The following is a 23,032-nucleotide window of genomic DNA, read 5'->3' on the forward strand; positions in this document are numbered from 1 at the left end:
GAAACATACTTTCCGCCAGCTGAACCTCCTGGAAAATACTTAGCAGGAGGGTCCAAGTGAGGGCGAGGCTGGCCAAGGAAACCAATAAAGAACAACATTTCAGCAGCGCTACATAATTCAGGTGCCACCCTGCCCTCAGTCCTGGGCCAGCTCACTGAGGTGCCCCCACCTGCAGGTGGCCTTTCACGTGCGAGGCAGGGATCCGTGGATCCATGGATTCATGGATTCATGCTCTTTCCTCCTTGTGCCTTATCCGCCATCAGGGTCCCAGAGCTCTCTGCTGACAGCACGTGGAGGTGGGAAAGTGGAGGTGAAGAAGACCACTCACATCCTAAGCTCTTTAGCGCCAAAGGGATGCTCTTCACGCCTTCCATGTTCCATTGGGAAGCCCTAGGCACAGGGCACTCTTAGGTGCAGAGGGGGCTGAAATGCAGTATCTTGCCAGATATAACCCTACACTCTGAAAGGCAAGGTGTATGTTGTTGGTGGACATCTTGCTGTTGCTACTACAACATAAAGGGATTTCATTTAAAAAAAATTATATATATTATTGATTTTTTTACAGAGAGGAAGGGAGAGGGATAGAGAGTTAGAAATATCGTCGATGAGAAAGAAATATTGATCAGCTGCCTCCTGCATACTGGGGATGTGCCCACAACCAAGGTACATGCTCTTGACTGGAATCGAACCTGGGACCCTTCAACCCATAGGCCAATGCTCTATCCACTGAGCAAACTATTCATGGCAGGGCTTTCCTTTTTTAAGGTGATAGTTAAGACAAGGAGGTGATCGAGAAAGGGGCAGACCTGCTTTTTGAGTCGAATGGCATAGTGCTTCTGACGGAAAAGGGACATGAAGGTCCTTATCGCCTCTTGCTTCTCTGTGTGGGATTCCTCTGTCTGGGACGAGGATAATCAGACTGAATAGAGTAGAATGGACATGGGTAAAAAGGAACCAAATCTCTTCTTGGAACAGTGATTGACTCCAGATGGGTGGAATCTCCTGGCTTGGATGGTGATACTCCAGAGATCCCAGAGGATCTGTGAAAAGGATGCTAACCAGACCTCATGGAGAGCAAACAAGAGTACCCAAAAATTAAAGATGTACCTCTAGTTATTGTGAAGGAGAAGACAATGTCTTCTCTATGCTTGCCAGATGGACTGATGACCAGTTCCAGGTTAAGTCCTAAAACCAATGTTTTAAAGGACAGTTGGTATGCTCTTTAAAAGGCAAACAGTGGTGGCAAAGAGTCAGAATAGGTTCCCGAGACCAACACAGGCCAAGCTAATCTCAATTTCATCTTCCACAGTCTTAATCCGGTACATCTGGGAGATGCAGCGAGACCTGATAACTGAGTTTTATATAGCATTTGACAAGTTCTCTTCAAGTCCAGAGGGAGATTTTGTGACGTGGGAGATAGTATGGTTAGGTGAACTTATAACTAGTTGACAGGACAGACCCAAAGGAATGCGATAGCTAGGGAGTAGGGGCTGCTAACTCAATGCCTTGGGGAGTGAGACTGGTATAGCATCAATGAGTAGGAGTGGGCTGCGGGCTTGATATTAGGGAGTCATGGGGGACAGGGACAAAACAGAGAGCATGTGTCATGCCTCATGCCTATGTCACTTACGCATCCAGGTAGGGGTGTGTAGTCCTCAATCTACCCAACTACACACAACCACACTAACTGGTTGTTGCCATGTTGGATTGTTGAGATATCTTTAATATATCAGAAGGAGCTAGGAATCCAGATGTTGGCCACTGATTCAAAGCTAAGCAAAAGAAAACACTATGCAGACCCAACACATCTGCAGGCTGCGTTTCGCAACATGTCACCTCCGACCCAAGAAAGATTTCTGGTAGCCCAGAGCTGTGCCATTGGTTCCATTCTGTTCAACGTTTTAATCAAGGACTTGGACGGAGCTCCAGAGAGCATGTGGATCAAACTGGCTGTTGACCCAGAGCCAGAGGGACAGCTGGGCGGCCACCCTGGGACACTTGAATAACCTCAACAGACGAGGACAGGGCTTGAACAGCCCAAGAAGGAGCTCTTGGATGGACAAATGTACATGATCATGTCCTCAGGATCAACGGATCCACAATACAAAATGGATCCACATATGAAGAGGAAAATGGCTGTGGCATTTTAGTTGCCTGCAAACCAACACAAGGCAACAGTCTGATGTGGTTGCCAAAGAGCAGAGGCAATCTCAGGCTGCGCTGTTCGGGCCGGCCACATCTGGAGCTCCACCTTCAGTTCTGGGAAACACTTGAGGAGGGGCATGGAGAAACCAGAGCACATTTGGAGGATGTCAGCCGGGATGGTGAAAGGATTGCAAACCGCTCCAGTGCAGAATGGCTAAAGATGTTAGGGCTACTTGGCTTAGAAAGGGGAAGCCGAAGAGATACAGAAACGCTGGGTTTCAACACTTGGGAAGCAGTCATGTGGATGGGGAGTTAGACTCGTTCCTTATGTCTAGACTAAAGGCAAGGGGGGGGGGGGTATGGGACAGGGCGCCAGAGTTCAGTTTCATAATCAAATACCTTCCCAACACATCCCTGTTGAGGGGAAGGACGGCCCAGAAAGAAATTTAGCTCTCCCACTTCCACTCATAACGATGGAGATGTGGGAGCAGAGGATTGGAAAAGGATAGGGAGAAGCTGACCATTAAATGGCGGCCATTACAACAGCGATGGCTGCACTGGGATGGCATGCAGACAGAGACCAGGTGAGACACAGGGTTTTCTTAGCTGCTGCTGAAAATTGAGAGCTGCACGCTAAACTTCTGACAGAGAGAGCTGGCAGGGAGTAGCAAATAAACTTATTTGGGCTGTGGGGGCTGGGGAAGTCAATGACAGCAGGGATTTAGGAGAAATCTAAGTATCAGAGTCATTACCAGTCGTAGTCTCAGAAGGATGGATCATGGCACACCTGTCCTGCAGGGAGGGAGGGGCCTGGTCTCCTGACAAGCTGTTTCTATGATTGTCAGTTTGGGTAATCCATGAAAAGCTTGACCTCAGAACCACCTTTATCCTCCGAGTCACCCCCCTTTGGAGGCTAACAAATGGTCTTGGTAGTAATCATAATGCTATCCAGATATGGAGCCCTCCAGAGCCTGGGGACAGATCTTGACACATCTATTCTGGTTCCTATTTCTTTTCCCCTCAGGCAGCTTGGTTCCATGATTCACGTTTTATCATAGTCTTTTTATGTCTTACATCACTCCTCCCTGTGGTTCCTATGACGTCTTCTTGCTAAAATGCAGAGGCCTAGGGTCCCTGGGAGAAGATGAAGGCTCCGCAGTCCATCTGTGGAGTCCAGCCCAGCTGGCATGACAGGTAGGCGCAGGGCGCCAAGGCTCATACACCAGCCGGGACCTGAACACAGCCCCTGACGCCGCCCGAACTCTTCTCTGGGCCAATCAGATCCCCTGATCTCAGAAACGCTGATGAGCTGCCTTCTGAGAGGTGCGGAGGGGGACATCCTGCGGACACAGGCTTACTCTCAATGAGGTGCCGTCACAGCCACCAATTCCCCTCCGGGCTCCTCCCGTGGCCCATGTGATGGGATAGGACATAGTCATTTAAAGGGATGTTGCAGAGAGTGAGTCGTGGCCTGGAGAGAGGTGTCTAATATACTGTGAACGTAAAGAACAACCGCTTACAAAACAGTAAGCACACTTAAGGGTAAAAATGTTATTTAACATTTATTATCACTTATATCATGTGTGGTATGTAGTTTGTGTGTGTGTGTGTATATATATATATATATATATATATATATATATATATATATAAAATAAAATACATTCTTAGATGTAACTTAGATGTAAACGGATCATAAGAGAATATACATAAAATACTAATGGTTCTCCTCTCTGGGTTGGGCATGATGAGTCATTTTTAATTTAATTTTTTAATGTTCTACATTATTCACATGTCTACATTCACCATGTGTGCATTGCTTATAATTACAAAAAAAAAATGATATTTTTGTTGTTGTTAAAAAAAGGAAAAGAGAGGGCACACCTGGCTTGAGACTGCTGCCTCCAGCTCGGGGAGAGAACCCGCTGCCAGGGCTGGCAGAACAAAGGGACGCCAGCACCCACACGTCCTTGGGGACCTCCGGCAGCCCCACGGGGAGGGGAGCACGGGCCTGGCCAGGCTCCCACCAGCGTGAGGAGCCGAGAGCGGCTCAGGGGCCACCATCTGGCTGGAAGGTCAGTGTCTTTTCCTTCCAACACAGCGGGAGTGAAATGAAGGGGTTGTGGGGAGAGCAGGAATAAAGAGCAGGGACAAGAAAGTAGGTCGCCAGGAAGCCAGGGAAATAAACAAAGGGTTCCTGTGAGGGGGAGGCTCGCTTTGATGGTGGGGTGGGAATGGGAAGGACTGACTCTGGGAAGAGTGACAGGGTTTCTGTGACATCCTCAGCCCACCGCGGGCTGACACAGTTAGAGTCTTAGAACAGCACAGATGGACAGGGGAACGGGGCCTGAGTCACCCGCCGGCCTCACCAACCCCACTCCCTGCCGGAAACACCCTGCGCCACGGTGGGCTGCAGCGAGTATACTCAACTTGTCACGGGGCCACATCTAACCCACCTTTGCATAGGCTAATCCCTCTGCCTAGATTCCTTGGCTGGTGTGGCTCAGTGGTTGAATGTTGACCAATTCAGGAGGTCATGGTTGGATTCAAGGTCAGGGCACATGCCTGGGGTGCGGGCTTGATCCCCAGTAGAGGGTGCAGGAGGCAGCCTAGTGATATTCCCTCTCATCATTGATGTTTCCCTCTCTCTTTCCTTCTCCCTTTCTCTCTCTGAAATTAATAAAAACATTAAAAAAAATTGTTGTCTCAGTTCTCCATTATCCACAGCAGAATTATTTGTTGCATTTATTTTATTTATTTACTTATTTATTGCATTTCTCATTCATTTTTTTAAAACTGTGGTATAATACACATAAAATTTATCATCTTAATTATTTTATGTGCACAGCTCACTGGTATTAAGTACATTCACATTGTTTTGCAACCATCACCACCATCCATCTACAAAACTGTTGTCATCCTGTAAAGGGGAAACTCTGACCCCCATTGAAGGATAACGCTCCCCCACCCTCCAGCTTCTGGCAACCCCTGTTCTGTTTCCTGTCTCCAAATCTGACTGCTCTAGGGATCGCCTGTCAGTGGGATCATACAGCATTTGTCCTTTTACGACTGCCTTCTCTCACTGAGCCGGTCTTCAAGGCTCATTCCCTTTGTACCATGGATCGGAATGTCCTTCCTTCGGGAGGCTGAATGACATTCTGTTGTATATATGTACCACACGTCATGTATGCACCACACGTCATCCGTCCATCTGTTGGTGGGCGTTTGGCTATTGTGAGTAATGCTGCTAGGACCATGGGTATACAACTGGATTACATTTTGCAGCAAATCTTACCTTGGAGTTTGTCGATATCCTACACACACCCTTTGCCTCAGCACAGGCGGCCAAGTGTTGACACCTGGTCATATGTGTACTTCCGCACCCCCTTTAACCAAGCCGTCTACGAGATGGCGAGCTGGACGGCCTTAAAGAGAAGTTCCTAAGCTTGCTGCTCCAGTCTAACCCTAACAGAAAGCCCCACCACCCTACAAAGCTTGTAGACTCCCTTTTCCTAAGAGGTCCGTTGGGCGGTCCTCCTTGCCCTCATCCCCCACTGCAGTGAGGTTGTGTACCTGCTTGTCTTTCCTAGCATACTCCTGACACCCTTCTTACTCTTTTTAGGTCCCCAATGCCCACTGGAGCACCCCGTATGGCAGTCATGCTCCCTTCATTGTAAGTGAATGAATGAATAACGCTAGGAAGGGGAAACATCACTTCCCTAGATATAACTGGTTTCCACCCCATCCCAAGACCTCGGACCTGCTTGGCTTCGTGTGGTGATCAGAGCAGCTTGTCCCCGGGAGTGGAGGTCAGTGTGACCTGCCAGCATTTTCCCCATGTTAGGCAGAGCTGCAAGGGCGGGGTGGGGGTGGGGGAGGAGGATGCAAACTAATGTGTAGAAGTCAAGTCAGCAATTGCTTGGGGATGGGGCCAGGGAAGAGGGCAGAGAGGGGAAAAGGATACAATATGAATGGGCATGAGAAAGCTATTGGAGGTGATGGCTATATTTATCATCTAGATTATAATGATGATCCTCAGATGTATACATATGTCAAGACTTACCAAATTGTTCACTTTAAATATGGGCAATGTATTGTGTACCAATTATACTTCATTAAGGCTATAAGAATACTTGTATTATAATAAAAAAGAAAGTAATTGCTGTGTATAGTAAAAATAAAACTAGCACATCAAATCCATATATATATTAAGTAGTAAGCCTTACTTGACCTAAAGAGTGCCTTAAGAATATACTTTTAATTAATATTATAAAATCTAAATGTGGGATTCAACACATTAACAGATTCAAATAGAACAACCATATGATCATCTCAGTACAATGCAAAATATATCATTCAATAAATGCTTTAACAGACCAGGAATATAAAGGAACTCTCTCATCTTAGAACCTCAAAATGTTCAGACCTAATGTAAAAATATTACAAGCTTCCCTTTAAAGCCAGAAACAATACAAAGACGATCCCTATCACTGCTTCACATGTCTATCTGACATCATTCAGGTGATTCCAACCAATGAGATAAGACAAGAAAAACGAATGAGAGGATAAGTTTGAAAGAGAACAAGGGAATGCTTTCCACATAGCAAATTCTTAAAAACTCTACCAAATAAAGCAAGTTGAACTATCAAGAGACTTTTCAAAAGTTGATTATTTGAGCCAGAATCAGACACACATGGCTAGAATGGACTCTGAGAAATAAATCCAGTTAATTTCCCTGCTACTTAGTAAAATAATAATAATAGTAATAGCTACTATCTATTAAGTGTCTGCTGTGCCCCAAATTCTACATTTACTCTTTTTAAAATATATTTTATTGATTTTTTACAGAGAGGAAGAGAGAAGGATAGAGAGTTAGAAACATCGATGAGAGAGAAGCATCGATCAGCTGCCTCTTGCACACCCCCTTCCGGGGATGTGCCCGCAACCAAGGTACAGCCCTTGACCGGAATCGAACCTGGGACCCTTCAGTCCACAGGCTGATACTCTTATCTACTGAGCCAAACCAGTTTCAGCTATCCTTACTATTTTTTATTGAATTACATGTTATGTACCACAGTGTCGTCTGCCTACAATTTAAAAATCAGTATGAAATATATATAGAAGACATAGTATTTATTCAACTTATTCATAGTACCTGGAGCCCATGCAAATATACAGGTGTTAAAATAATCCCATCACCTGTCATTGTCTGCAGCTAACAGGTTGGGATGCACTGCCACAGAAGTGTGTGGTAGACAGCAACTCTGTCCTCTCTCTGCAACTTTGCTGTATATCTAAAAGGATCCTATATAATAAAGATAGAACATGCAAATTGACTGTCACTTCATGACAAAGATGGTGGTGCCCACAGCCAATAAGGAAGGAATATGCAAATTGACGTGACAAAGATGGCAGTGGCCTGACCCGATGCCACAGGCATTTCCCCCCACCCCGGCCACTCCGGTCCGGGTCCTGGCAGTCAGGAGAAGGAAGGCCTTTTCTCACACAAATCTTTGTGCACTGGGCCTCTAGTTCTAAAATAAAAAACTGTTGGTGAAAAAATACTCTTCCCTCCTGTATATTCGTAGGTGCTCAGTCGATCATGGCCAGCCTTCTCTTTTATATAATTATGCATGTGGCAGCCCCGCCTTGCAAGTACTTTTGTTACAATGATGGTCAAATAAATGGCTCTGTTGAAAGTTTGCATCCCGGATGGCAATGAGGAACAATTCTAAAGCTCCGTGGTCAAAGAGGAAGCCAGATGAAAAGATTGGCCACGGAGAATCCACAAAAAAGGAGAAAGTGGAATTTAGCAGAAGACCTAAGATGGAAGGCTGCCTGTCTCCTGGGAAACAGGCTTAGAAGATCTCATTCCATTAGCTCAGAGGCCCAAGGTTTGATGGAGTTTTAACATTCTTGTGATTAGAGAGAGATAATTTTTTTTTAAAGCATACCATTTACGTATGGAGCCCCTTAGAATATCGTAATCCTTAGAATAACCCTGTAACGGCGATTAGACTGTACCCATTTTACAGGCAGAAAAACCGAGGCTCGGCGTGGGCTTACGAAACTTGCCCAAAGGCACAGCACGCAGCACGAGTGCCACCGAAGCCCTCCAGAGCACTAGGCCATGCCAGCCCGTTTGATTTGCTCTTCGTCAGCCCCGGAGGCCCAGCGCCTCGCACTCCCTTGAAATAGGCTGGCCAGGCGCCCCTACCCCACCCCGCGCCGGCACATGCCAATGCACCAGAAAGGCCCCATTGATGTGGTCCCTCAGGAGGCCCGTGTTGAAAGCACACACACACAGAGCTGATGACGGTGACTCACAGCTCCTGACCCTCCTCCTAGCCAGTTGCATAAACTTTTCCAGCGCATTGAAGTCCTGGAGGAACGGCGCTTCGTGGGAAGATATCAAGGAAAACGTTCCCCAGGCCAACCAGCAGGCCCGACTCCGAGGCCTCGGCCCCTTTTTGAGGTTTCTCTCTTTTCTCCCCCCTCAGCAATTCCTTTCAAAAAAAAATTTTTTTTTCTTTCCCTCTCCTCACCACTGACCTTGCTGGAGTGGCGAGTCCGTCTCCCCGACACGGGCACCGCTCTCCGTGTTTTTGTTCTGTGTTCCGCCGGCTGCGCTCTTTGAGCTCGGCTGTGATGTCTGTGCAGTGGGCCTTTCTGATCTGAGGGGCCCTTGCCTGCACATCCTCTCCCCGGGCATCAAACACGAGGGCAGTGGGGTCTGGGGGGCCCCCTCATTAGAGGGAGGCGGCTCCGCGCTCCCCCAGCCACAAGCGGAGAGGGCAGAGCCGACTCCACCAGTGACCAGTGTTGAAAAGAAAGCTCTGGAGGTGAGAGAGAGACACACACAGACTGGCAGTCAGAAGCAGGAGGTTTTAAACAGACAAGAGAAGCAGAAGAGAGAGAGGGAGAGAGAGAAGCCCCACAAAAGCCTGCTTTCTGGCTGCCTAAGTGGCTCCCTGTCAGGACCCGAGGCTTTGCTGGGAAGAGGAGGCCAGTTCATGCTGCAAGACGGGCTTCCGAGGGCCACACCTCCGGTTTGTTCTCAGGGTTATTGGCCAAACTCAGTCCTCCGCTCTGGAGGTGAGGGGTGTGTTTTATCTCAGCAAACCCTGCCACGGCGATCGGAGAGTAGATGGTGGCCAGCTCCAACTGGAGCAGAGTCCAGGCGCTTTGCTGGGATTGCCCATGAGTCAGCCTCCTTGGAGAGAGGAGGGCAGGAGGCTGGGGGAGAGGGGCCCTGGAGGGCTGCCCAGGGTGGGTCCAGGCGGTGCAGAGCTCTGGGCAAACAGCTGTGGTGGTCGGTGGGGCCACTGGCTCTCCACCAGCGCCTGGGGGCTGGCTTCCTACAAGGGGTGCTGCTGATTCTGAGTAGCGTAATCAGCGCTGGCCTTGGGCATCAGGAGACCTGGCTTTGAGCCTGGCTGACCCTGTGTGACCTTGAGCAAGCTGTCCCAACTCCCTGAGCTTTAGTCCCTTTTCTGTAGAATGGGGACAATTCCCTGTCGTCATTCAGCATTGAACGCATGCTTCCTTGAGTACCTACTATGTGCTGGCTGCTGGAAATAGAAAGATATCAAGAGGGCAAGGCGTCCACCTGCAAAGACCACTCACTCTACTGGGGAAAGCAGACACATGAACTGATCATTAAAATCATAAAATGATCTAAGTACCAGTGAGGGCAGTGAGAGAAATATGTATGGAGTGAGGGAATAACATGGGGACGTGGAGTTTATTTCTTCCAAGGGACTGTGATCTTGAAAGATAACTTATGAGTCTGATAGGCAGATGGGAGAGAAAGAGAAAATGGCCCCTTAGGCAGAGGAGGCAGTTGGTGGCAAAGACCATACCCCAAACTTGCATAATCTCTTTGGAATTGGATTAAAGTGATACCATATTGCACGTGTTCCAGGCACTGGGAGAAGAGGATTCCAATTCTCTTCAGAAGATTAGCATGCAAACATGGAACAAAAGAAGTTTGCCTAACTACATGAACACAAGATCGATTTTAAGAGAAACAGAGAATTCCTAAAGATAAAAAAAAAGTTTAAAAAATACTATCTTCACTTCAGAAACAAGTCATATAATAATTCTAAATTTTCATGCAATAAACAAGATAACTTCAAAATACACAAAGCAACAATATTCAGAACTACAAGAAAAAAATAGGTAAGTCAATAGTCATTAGGGAGATTTTTACTGTATCCCTGAAGTTTACAATAAAATGGACAAATCATTGTAAGGATATAATAGATTTGAATAACATGAATAGCAAGTTTGGCTTACATGGATATATATAGAATGTTGGAATCAACTAATTACACATTCTTTTCAAGCATTCAGGATAAAAGGGATTTATGTGCTGGGTCATAAAACAAGTCCAATACATTTCAAGGTATTGAAATCATACATAAATTATCTGACCATAGTGCAATTAAGCTAGAAATCAAGAACAAAACGGTAAGTAGAAAAATCGCCCTGTGTTTGTAAATTAAACAAAATATACTTCTTAATACCCCCAAGATAAAAAGGATACATAACAATGGAAGTAAGGACACGTTTTTAATGGAATGATAATGAAATGTAATATAAAATTTGTGTAATGCAGCTGAAGTGATGCTTAGAGGGAATTACATAGCTTTAGTTTTACACATTAGGAAAAAAGAAAGCTTGAAAAATCTGTGCTCTAAGTACCAAACATAAGAAGTTAAAAAAAGAACAGTAACTTACACCCTCAAAATAGAAGCTAGTGAGAAATAAAGCTAAGAGCACGAATTAATAAAATAGAAAACAAATGCAAAATAGAGATTCAATAAAGCCAAAAAACTGATTCTTTAAAATGACTCATATACTAGTAATTCCCTTGTCAGTTTAATCAGATAAAAAAGAAAAAGCACAAATAACCAGTACCAGGAATTACATTTAAAAGAGAACACCACTATAAATCCTAAATACCTTATAACAAAAGAAGAGATTATAAAGAACTATGTGCAATAAATTTAAATGTAATGGGTAAAATTTTAGAAAAATTTAACTTACCAAAACTGACATGAGAAGAATTGAGAACTGTAAATAGTCCTAAATCTACTTTTTAAAAATGTTACTCTGGGATTAAAAAGTTTTCCCGAAGGAAAGACCCAGGTTCAGATGGCTTCACTAGCAAGTTCTTCAAACATTTAAGGAAGGACTGAATAACCAATTTGATATCAACCATCCAGTACATAGAAAAGATGAGATGCTTTTCAACTCAATGTATAAAGACAGCATAACCCTGACACTAAAGCCTGACAAAGTCTCTACAAGAAAGAAAAATCACAGATTCATGTATGCTAAGATGCAAATCCTCAATACAAGGTTAACAAGCCAAATCCCGAGATATAAAAAAGGATAATATAACACAACCAAGTTGAGCTTTATTTTAGTAGGGTAAGGCTCATTTAATATTAGAAAATTAATCACTGTAATTCACAATACTAGCAGAATAAATAAGAAAAACACTGTCTCAGTAGATGCAGAAAATGTATTTGATAAACTTTTGCAACCATTTATGGTTAAAAAAAAAAGAAAAAGAAAATCTTCATAAACTTGAAATTAAAAAAAAACTTTTTAACCTGATAAGAGGTATTTACAAGAATCAAAATAAAACACAAAAATACTCTATAAGTAAAAGAAATATATTACATTTCATAGTGAAATGTGAAAATAACCCCTGCAGATCAAAAAAGAGACTTGGATTCCAGTACCAACATTATACTGGAAGACCTAGCCTGTGCAATACATTAAAAAATAATAATAATAATAACAGTATAAGGGCTATTATTCAGACAATAGAATTATGCATATAGAAAAATTCTAAAAATTATTGAAATAAGTGAAAGAATTTAGAAATTTTTTTGAGTATATAAATTCAATACACAAAATCAATTCTATTTCTATATATGAACATTTAACAATTGAAAATTTAAAAAAAACTGCATTTATAATGGCATGTAATCACTCCATATTTAGGTAGGACTAGAACTAATGAAGGTTTTTAAGGTTCCTTTTAGAATATTGAGGGAAGTATAAGAGGACTTAATACATGGAAAACATATATATTCCTAGATTGAAAAGGCCAATATAAAAATGTCAACTCTCCCAAATCTGACCACTAGATTCATTTAATACTAGTAATCCCAAGCAAAATCTCAACAGATGTTTTGTGTGCATGTATGTATTGACAAGATGATCCTATATAAAATGTATATAGGTAGACATGCAAATGATTTCAAGAAAGTCTTGAAAAAAAGAGAAAGTGGAAACACTTGCTCTACCTGCTATGGATATTAATTGCTATAATTAAGATACTTTGGTAGTGGGGAGATATCAGATATCTAGACCAAAATAACAAAAAAGAGTTGAGAAATAGAAACAAATACCTACATATATGGAAACTTGATTCATTCTACAGGTGGCACACAGAACAATGCAGAAAAGATAATCTTCTTGATCAACAGCACTGGGCCAGCTAGACATACATATAGAACAAAATTAATTTTAATCTTTCTTCGCACCATATACAAAAGCCAACTCCATGAAGTTGGGCCCCTACCTTACATCACATAAAAACTCTAAGACCCCAGACTAGAAACCTTGTAGAAGAAAACAGAGGAAAAGCTTCATGACTTTGGATTTGGTAATGATTTCTTGGCTATGACACCAAAAGCACCAGCAACTGAACAGAAACAGACCCGTAAGACTACATCCAACTCGAAAAGCTTTGTGCAGCAAAGAAGCAATCAACAGCGTGGAAAGGCAGTGGGAGAAAGTCATATATCTGGTAATGGGTTAATTTCCAGAATAGCAAAGAACTCCTACGGCTCAACAACAAAAAGAACGACTCAATTTAAAAAGGCCTTGAACAGATAGTTCTCCAAAGATAAAACAAATGGCCAACAAACATATGAAAAGATGCTCAACATCACTCATCATTAGAGAAATGCAAGTCAAATCGCTAGGGAGACATCACCTTACACCCATTAGGATGGTTACTGTTTAAAAAAAACAACCCAAAAAACAAAAACAAAATCAAAAAGCCCTAGGAAATGTGAGTTGTCGGAAAGTGGGGAAATTTGAATTCTTGTGCCCAGCTGGTGGCAATGTAAAAGGATGCAGTTGCTATGGAGAACAGTATGGTAATTCCTCAACAAATTAAAGATAGAATTGCCATCTGATCCAGCAATCCTTCTTCTGGGTACACACCCCAAAGCGTTCAAAGCGTCATCTCAGAGAGAGAGTTGCATTCTCATATTCACAATAGCCTAAGAGATGAAAGTACCCCGTGTCCACCCAGGAATGGATGGATAAACAAAACGTGGCATGGTGTACACATACAATGGGGTATTATTCGGCCTTAAGAGAGAAGGAAATCCTGTCCCGTGTTACAACATGGAAGATTAACAATCTATTTTTGGGACCCAGATTGAAGTCCCTAAGTAGCTAAGCAGCCCTTTTATAGGCTGGCCACCCCACGGTGCAAACCCACACACACCTGGGGCTGTGGGTCCCACTCAGGCTGCGCCCAGTTCCCTCCCCCTCTGCCCCCACCTCACATGCCTCTTCCAGGAACCAAGATGACATGAAAGGGAGGGGGGTGCTGGCCCAGGTGGTTGGGGGAGGACTCAGGAGGGAAAGAAACAGACCTTTCCTTCAAAGGGGGCGTCTCTCCCCTCTGCAATGAGGAAGCCCTTCCCTGCGAATCACCCCCAAAGTGATAAGCCTCTCTGAAGGGGCCCGCCCCCACTTGTACTCCATATTTGAAGATGACCCCCCAGTGCTCTGAGGGCTTCCCGCAGCCCCAGCGCTGGGGGAGTCTTTGACTCGTCTGGTGAGGCAGTGTCAGCAGTGGGAGCCCTGGGGTGTGCGAGAGGGGAAGAGAGGGGAGGAGGGAGAGACTGACAGTTCCCAGTCTGAGGTTGAGCAAAAGCAGAATGAGCAAGGGGGTGTCAGAACCCCCTGCAGGTCCCACCTGCCCGCTGAATGCCTTGGCAGCTGATCCCAAGACCCTGAGGAGGCCGAGGCCCAGCCGCTTCTGGCCCTGCCCCTCCCACAGTCCGGGATGGGACCTGCCCCCTGGTCCTCTGACCCCCAAAGCAGCCAGGCCTGTGTCGAACCCCAGCATCCCTCTCTCCTTAGGAAGGAGGAAGCCATGGAAGGCGCTCTCACTGCCACTCAGGCTCCACTTGGGCTCTCGGGGCGACCCCAGGCCTGGGGAGTCAGATACCCCAGGGATCGGGGTGCTCGGTGACGTTGAGGAATAAATAACCAGTTACCCCCCGCCCCCTTACCCCTTTCTAGAAAGGATGACCCCCCGCCTCTGGAATAAAACCACCACGCGGAGGGAGTAATGAAAGGTGGAGTTATCTCAGGACAAACACTTTCTATTTTACCAAATGCCTCCATTCCCACAGCTGCTGGTGAGAGTCTTAATGATGAGCGTGGCCACTTTGGAGACAAAGGAAGTTCATCTGGGCCCGTGCAGGGGGAGGCTTACAGATGGGTAGACTGAGGCCCGGCGGGTTGTGAGATTTGACAAAGCGACACAGACAGAGGGCTGCAGCTGGGGCCTCCTCCGAGCCCGGAGACCACTCTGCACCTGGGTGACCGGTTAGCAGCCTGGCCCCGGGCAGGGACGCAGGAGTTGACCTCTGCTCTGTCCAGGCGGGGCTGTGCGCCCTCTTCCCCCCTCGGGACAGGGAGAGAGAGCTCTGGGTACAGATATCCCACCCGCGGCCTGTCTAAAACCCAGCCCCCCACCCCTCCCCTGTAGGCTTCCCAGAGGAAGCAGACGGCCTCCTGCACACCCCAATGTGGCCAGCGCAGCTCCATCTCATCTGTCTGCCTCCCTCCTGGGCCGGGACAAAAGGGTCTGACACCACAGCCCCAAGGGCTCTCACCCCTGCCGCCCCTGTCAATGACTCCCAGCCTTCTCTGGCCCTGGGCCTGGCGTTACTCTGGGCCTGGCGCTGCGTGTCCCTGAAAAATGGACAGAGAAACCAGCGTCCACTGGGGACACCACCCCCCCGGCAGAATCCATGCAACGTTGTGGCCACGATCGAGGCCTTGCCCCCCGCATCTCGGTGGGCCTGGCGGCGGCTGGGGCTCCAAGAACTTCTGCTCACTCCCTGAGGGTGGACAAGACACCGGGACGGACAAGACACCCGGACGCAGCAAAAGCCCTGCCTACACCGCCAGCCACCGCCTCCGTGAAGGGGTGCGGGAGCCGTTTGGAAAGTTTCCATGTAACGGAGCGGCGTACCCCGGGCTTCGTGTCTCTGAAGCAAACACAACAAAGGTCTCTGATGTTTCTTCTTGCAGACTTCCCACCCCCCTCCTCCCCCCGCCATGATATAGACTTTTATTTGCGGCCCCCGCCTCCCGGTGAATCCCCTCCATCTCCCTTGCTTGCGGCAGCCGCAGCCCCACAGGCCGGTGGTGTGAGAAAAGCTAATTAAACGGCAGCGGCCCGGCGGGGGGCGGGGAGGGCCCCGCGGAGCCCACGGATGATTGATTCGCACTGTCACGCCGCGCGGCTGGGTGTCACCACGCAGTGACAAACCGGGGATTACAGCGGCCCAGAGTCACTCTCTCCCTTTGTTGCTCGGCAGACATCAAAGCGGCCGCGCACATTAGTGTTTTTAATAAGCAGTTAAGTCAGGAGCAGCTTCCAGTTTGGAATGAGTCTGTGTACCGCCGCCGAAGGAAGGTGTTGGGGGGTGGGCGGGGTGGGGAGCGGGGAGGGGGAAAAAGAAATGATCAGTTAGATAAAAAGTAAGAGAGAAGAAAATGAAACGGAGCCGTGCGGCGGGAACAAGGTCTTTGTAGGGGTTTTTTTGGAGATTTCGCATTATTTGTCTGAGCCACGCGGAGGCCTGCTGGGCGCGGCGCGCGAGCTGGAAATTGGGTTTTCGGGCGGGAGGGCTGGGTGCCTGTAAATGCTCTAGGTTTTGGGGGAGCTTCAGAGCAAGCATTTTATTGTAATGAGGGCAGAAGGAGGCTGGGGTGGGGGTGGGAGCGTGTCATGGGGATGTGTTTGAGGATGGATATCCTGTTCCCCAACAATTAGTATCATAAAATGGGGCAACTCACCTTATCTTGAAGGTGCACCTATCACCGAGCACAGCTGCCGGTGGATGCTGGTGTTTTTGCTGGGATGTTTACCTTCCACAACAGAGCAGAGACCTGAAAAAGAGGGCAGGGTGGGAGGTTGTCATTCGTTCTTGCTCTCATGCCATTGTCGCTGCTGCAACGCCCATGGGTTTCTCCAGGGGAGGGCGCTGTGGGGCCAGAGCCTCCAGCAGACAGATGGCCACGGGGCTCTGTGGGGTGACAGCCCACCCTCGTGACTGTAAGCAGGGGGAGCCCACGGACAAGGAGGAGCTCTGCCCTAATCACACATGGACTTCTAAGGCGCCTAGGTCTGCCTCAATGGGGGTGGTGCAGCGCGGGGTGCTGGAGAGGAACGAAGGCAGGGCTCCATCCAGTGGCTCTGGGCCACCTCTCTGAGCCTCAGTTTCTTTCTTTCTTTTTTTAAAAATATATTTTATTGATTTTTTTATAGAGAGGAAGGGAGAGGGATAGAGAGTTAGAAACACCGATGAGAGAGAAACATTGATCAGCTGCCTCCTGCACACCCCCTCCTGGGGATGTGCTCGCAACCAAGGTACATGCCCCTGATTGGAATTGAACCTGGGACCCTTCAGTCCGCAGGCCGATGCTCTATCCACTGGGCCAAACCGGTCAGGTTGAGCCTCAGTCTCTTCATCCCACGTAAGTGGAAGTAACCCCTTCTTCCTCTCGCACTGGGCTGTGACAATCCAATTCAACAAGGTCGATGGGGATGTTTTACAAATTCCCAAGCATTATCCAAATCAGTCAGAAAGTGGGAGCATGGGATAAAGCCATCTTCCCGCAGGCACCTTAGCTGACACGGGCAAAGGAAGGCTATGGAGGAATCACCCACGTGGGTATCGCAGGGCGGGTTTGAATCTCCAGAGTCGCTCTTGTTGAAATTCACTTTGGTCCATACCAGTGGTCTGCAAACTCATCAGTCCACAGAGCCAAATACCAACAGGACAACGATTGAAATTTCTTTTGAGAGCCAAATTTTTTTAAACTTAAACTTCTTCTAACACCACTCCTTCAAAACAGACTCGCCCAGGCCGTGGTATTTTGTGGAAGAGCCACACTCAAGGGGCCAAAGAGCCTCATGTGACTCTCGAGCCACAGCTTGCCGACCACTGGTCTATACTGTGTATAGGAACCATCTGGGGAAAACAATGGCATTGTCTTCTGGGTGCATGTATGAGTCTACGCATCCCTTTTTCTGTCCTTCCGAGCAAAACAAGAAAAATGAAGACCCCAGTAGATCGTTTTTATTGTTAGGAATGAAATGATGGAATTGGTGAGCTGGGCTGCCCTGCAGGGGGACGTTGAGGGAGGGCGGGGCCTCCGTCCACAAGGAGGCAGTGGGTGGGGTCATACTGGTGGGTCGCCATGGCTGCTGGGTCTTAGCCTGGAGAGTTCCTAGTGGGATTTGTGTCAGTTTGCTTAGGGGAGATGAGGTTTTCAGGAACCGATGGTCCCTCAAGGAAGTTCCCTCTGACTGGGGAGCCAGAGCACCCATCCATGGCAGCTGTCCCATTAGAAAATGGACCCAGGTCCCAGTCTTGGTTAGTGTGACTGGCAGTGCCAATGACAACTCTGAGTTCCCTTTCTTTTGGCTTCTTTCTGATGCGTTGCTATTAAGTGCATCTTTATCTATCCTATGTAGGGTGCTCCAGTCTATGACTGAGGAAGGACCATCTCTCGGTAAGTGCATCCTGCAGAGTGGGCTCTTCCCTGTACCCAGTGCATCTTGTTATATTGATTCTTACATTATTCCATTTGTGGAATTACTTTTACAAAACTGATGCCTTCCTTTGTAATGATTGCAAAAGACATGTTTGAGCCCACCTAGACCTGGGTCCGCTTTCTCAGCTACCCAGAGCTTCCTTCTGGTGAAATCCCGTAGGAAGAGAGCACTGTCCTAGCTAAAAAAAAGTTGAGTCTGCTCATAGCGCTCTGTCCCAGCGATTTTGCTTCTCCATCCATGTCCCAGAGACTCCCCACCTCATACCGGGAGACAGGTGTGTTCGTTACAGCGTTAGTCACAACAGTGAAAAACGGAAAACCGCCTAAATGTCCATGAGCAGCCGACGTCGCAAAAAAATGGTGGCATTTTCATATAAAGAAATGCCATTGAGTAGAGAAAACGACTAACTACAGCTGTGGGCATGAACACAAACCTCAAAAACACAGAAAAGGATGAACAAAGAAATGAACTCACACAAGACAACATGAGCGAGTTCATATGATTTTGTTAACAGAAAGTGTAGAAAGGGACAACAACAAAGCATATATTGATGAGGGACGCCTGAATAAGTGGTGTAACTATGAAGAGACAAAGAAGAAGAGAGGAGAAACGGAGGGAAAAGACAAAACCTTTATTTCTTAAAAAAAAAAAAATGTGTTTATTGGTTTTAGAGAGAGGGAGAGAGAGATAGAAACATCAATGATGGGAGAGAATCAGTGATAGGCTGCCTCCTACATGACCCTTTCTGGAGATCAAGCCAGAAATCTGGGCATGTGCCCTGACCAGAAATCGAACCATGACCTCCTGATTCATAGGTGGATGCTCAACCACCAAGCCACCCAGACCGAGCAGCTCTTATTCCTGGAGCGAGGTTATCTCCTTCCAGCTGGATGAGACTCAGAGAGCTACTGCGTTGGGGGCAGAGGGGAAAAGAGGTGAGGATTCTCCAGGATCCTGGCATGAGCTGAGGCTAGTTAGATACATGGTTAGTAGGTACCAGGGGTTGACTAACCAGAATGCTTGCACACTTGGCATATGTTCTCCAACAGTCCTCTGGAGACACCAAAGAAGACAAAGGCGATTCCCACAAGGAGTGGATTGAAACCTGCCTCCAGAAGCTGGTCTAGGGCTGGCAGAGGTTTTGGTGGTCTCCTGCACCTTCCAGATCCTCAACTATCATCCCACACTTTCTCTGTCACCATGGTGCTCACAGACCCCTCAGGTGGGATGAGGGATTGTAGAGAGCACAGACGGCGGGGGGGAAGGAGGGCTCCTTGTTCTGATACCATGGAGGGGGTGGGAGGGAGCAACGGGCAACTCAGGGTCTGAGCCTGGCCCATTGCCTGTTAGGGTATGGATGTCCTGTTAGGGCACGGAGTGGGTGAGAGAAGAAACACACCAGGCATCTTCACTGCATGAAGTCCTAGTGGATACCATGAAGCTGGCAAAGAAAGAAGAGATTCTCTGGTGGTTCCTGTTATTCACCTCAATAGCAGCCTCCTCACAGAGACATTGGGAGTGGCCGCCCAGTCACTCCCCAGCACATGGCTCTGGTCTAATTCTCTGCGCTTACTAGCACCTCGCGGTTTTTGGGTCTGCACATGTGTGTGTTTATTGCTGGTTCTGCCACTGGGAGGTAAACTTGGTTCCCTTATGTTTGAGTTCATCAGAGTAGCATCCTTCGAAGGTTCCAATAGGATATTCAGATTTCCAAACTTTAATGTCACCCCTTCTCTCTCTCTCTCTCTCTCTCTCTCTCTCTCTCTCTCTCTCTCTCTCTCTCTCTCTCCCTCTCTTCCCCCCCCCACTGCCCAGAATGGTCATTTTAAACTGCCTCATTGACAGTCCTTTGCACCTAATGATGCTTTGAGGGGTTGCCTCCCAGCTCCCCCTGAACATTTGGCATTTAGACAAGATATGTGGGTGTTTTCTGGGTTTTTCTTTGAATCCACTTCACCTTCCTTATCCCTGGAGGAGTCAGGAGAAATTTCTAGAAGAGCCTTGAGAAATGATCTGTTCATCTGTGCACCACGGAGAGTGATGGCCGGACTTCTTTTTCTGAGTCCTTGCTTGCTGAACTGTGGGGGCTGACCATAGAGGATGACCACAGAGGAAGCTTTCTCCTCTTCCTTGCCGACGCCCCCTTGGGTTGGACCTCTGTCCCGGGCACCCCATCACAAGCCTCCCCATTGGGTGTCCGCCCCCCCATCCCCCCCTGACTCCCTCTCTTGTTGAGCCAGGAGAAGCTTCCCTCCCGCAGAAGGAACCAGGTAGGAGAGACTGCCCATCACCCGTGCCAGCTGGCTGAGTTCCTCTCCCAGCTAAATCAGGAAGCTCATAAAAAGACTTTATCTCTGGGTAACCCATGCCTCCCGAGTTTCCACCCGCCTGGCGCCTGGGAAAGGACAACAAAGGGGTGTCGAGAACAATGACCGTCTGTGAGGCTGAGCGTGCACCAGCCGAGTCCTGGGAACCCCAGGGTCCAATCCTTCCCCGCCCTTGGGCCGGTGCCAGGTGGTCAGACGTCCTCCCTGTAGACCAGGCGGCCCTGGTGGCCACTTGTGCTCCCTAGCTGTGGTTGCCCTTTCTCACGGCTACCTGTAAACTCCCGTGCACTGGGTTCATCTCTCCCAGAGGAGACGGGCCTGCCAGGCCCTGCAGGCAGACGCAGTGCCCACTGAGTCCCCAAGGGAGCCCCTGACCTCTGACCCCTGCTACCCAGGGCTCTCACCACCGCTGAGTAACTCGATATCCTTTTCCTTGGGTTCCCCCGCCCGCCCTTTCATTGGTGGTGTGCCCCTAACCGGAGAAGTACATAGATCCGTATTTTTGTTTTTCCTTTATGGACAAATGAACTGAAGAACACATCCGTCGAAGGCCGTATGAGTTACTGGCTAGGAGAGGACTTAAAACATCTGGCTCCTGCCCTAGGGCTTTTCCTCTCCAGTCTCTCAGAGACACGTCAGCGGTCATTTGGTCCGATTTCGTGTCATAATTTATGTCACAGACCCTGAGAGCTGCAAGGGCCTCAGGTGTATCCGTGTCCCGGCTCCTCGGAGGGAAGTGGGCTCCAGGTGGGGAAGGGGCTGCCCAAGGCTATGCAGGGCAGGGTGGGCAAGGCTGGAGGAGATGGTTGGGCTGATTCCCAACCCCGTCTCGCGGTCTCATCTTAGCCCTTCTCTGTGTTCCCAGGCCCCTGACACTGAGGGTCAAAACCCTTTCGCCCCAGTTTCTCTCCTCCCCGTCCTCCGGCTATGGCCGTCAGGAAGGTCACCTTGGTCTCCTGGCCCGCAGGTCTTTCTGCCAGGCCGCTGAGGGGGTGGAGACAGGGTGGACAGACAGACGGACATGGACAGGGAGAGTGGCATAGGAGATGAGGTAGGGAAAGGGCCTCGGGGAAATGCCCTCGTCATTTGCACTGATGCTGGGAGAACCCATAAAACGAGAGACAAGAAGGGTTGCTTCCGTGACGTCACCGCCCGTTGGAGCTGGCTAGGCAGCATGCTGTCCCCCGGGCTGACTGCCACGGAGTCCCATGACAACACTGTGTCCTCCCGGAATGCCAGGTGCCCTGGCTGTGCCTGAGGAGGACAGGGCTCCGAACCCGGCCCGCTCAGTCGTGGCCTTGTGGCCGGAGCTTCGGGGATAGGAAGACGCCCGCGTAAATCAAAACAAAGCCCTGAGTTCTGCCCCGGGTCCTCCCGTTTCTGGTTTCCAGTATTCGGGCTGCCCGAGCTGCTCGCTGACCCCGCTGAGTGAAGGCGTAAAGAAGCCGGAGCGAGGAAGGAGCTGCTCTTTGTAGGCCCAGAGCCAGCCCTGCGGAACCCCCTAAACTGGGGAGGACTGAGTTGCAGTTGCGAGTCCCACTAAACTGGGGAGGACTGAGAGCTGCGAGTCCCCTAACCTGGGGGGACTGGGGACGGGAGCATAGCTCAGGCGGGACAGCTTCCAGCTCCTGGCCTGCAGGTTGTGGTTTAATGGAAACAGGGCCCGGGACTTCCTTTGATGGTTGCTGTGAAACTGACATCCCCCCAGTCTCCAGCGGCTCTTCCCCAAAGCCACCGGGTTATTATCCTGCCGAGTAAACACACCGCTTGTTTTGCAAACACAGCTTCAGAGCCTCCTCCAGCCTCCCCACCCCCCAGCAGGACGCCTCCAAGTTCTTCCCAAGGGAAAGCCAGAGCCACCCCCTGAGCAGCGGGAGTCTCCTTCCCCGTGGAGGGAGAACAGCGAGAAAGCCGAGGCATTAAACATTACCAGCGAAGACACTTAACCCTGAGCAGGGGCTGTCCTGGGTTGGTGAGACAAAGCCGAATTCTTTTCTCTCTCCGTTTCTTCACCTTCTCAATGTGCCATGACGCATCACCTTTTTATGCTTAAAAAAAAATGTAGAGTGACTATAGCCCTCAAAAGTGAGCTAATTATACTGTTTTCCACAAGGACCTAGTGGGTTCTCTGGGTGCAGACAGGGGCACTGGAGGGCAGTGGAGGCACCCCAGCTTCGGGCCCCTCAATGCTGCCTTCAAGAGCGTGTTCCTACAGAGACAGGTTCAGATGGGAAAAGCCAGTCCCATTCCCCTCCAGCTCAGCTACACGATGGGACGATACAGACAGGTCAGCCCCCCAAACTCTCCTCTGAAGGCTGGACAGGCCCTTCTGAGTCCTGTTCTGGCTCACAGTCTCCCATCCTCCTTGTCCTTTCCAGGTATCACCCGAGATAAACACCTCTCAGGACAGCTCAGGTGCAGCAGAGGGCGTGCACCTCCAGGGCCCTGCACAAGCTCTGATGTTCACGTCTTCCACACCCTAAGAGCGTTAGCTGCGCCCGGCCGGTGTGGCCCAGTGGTTGAGCGTCAACCTATGAACCAGGTGGCCACGGTTGGATATCCAGTCAGGGCACATGCCCAGGTTGCCCATGTCCCGCAGTGTGGGACATGCAAGAGGCAGCCGATCAATGATTCTCTCTCATCATGGATGTTTCTT

The sequence above is a fragment of the Pipistrellus kuhlii genome, unplaced genomic scaffold, assembly GCF_014108245.1.
Source record: "Pipistrellus kuhlii isolate mPipKuh1 unplaced genomic scaffold, mPipKuh1.p scaffold_m20_p_22, whole genome shotgun sequence".
In the NCBI taxonomy this organism is placed as follows: domain Eukaryota; kingdom Metazoa; phylum Chordata; class Mammalia; order Chiroptera; family Vespertilionidae; genus Pipistrellus; species Pipistrellus kuhlii.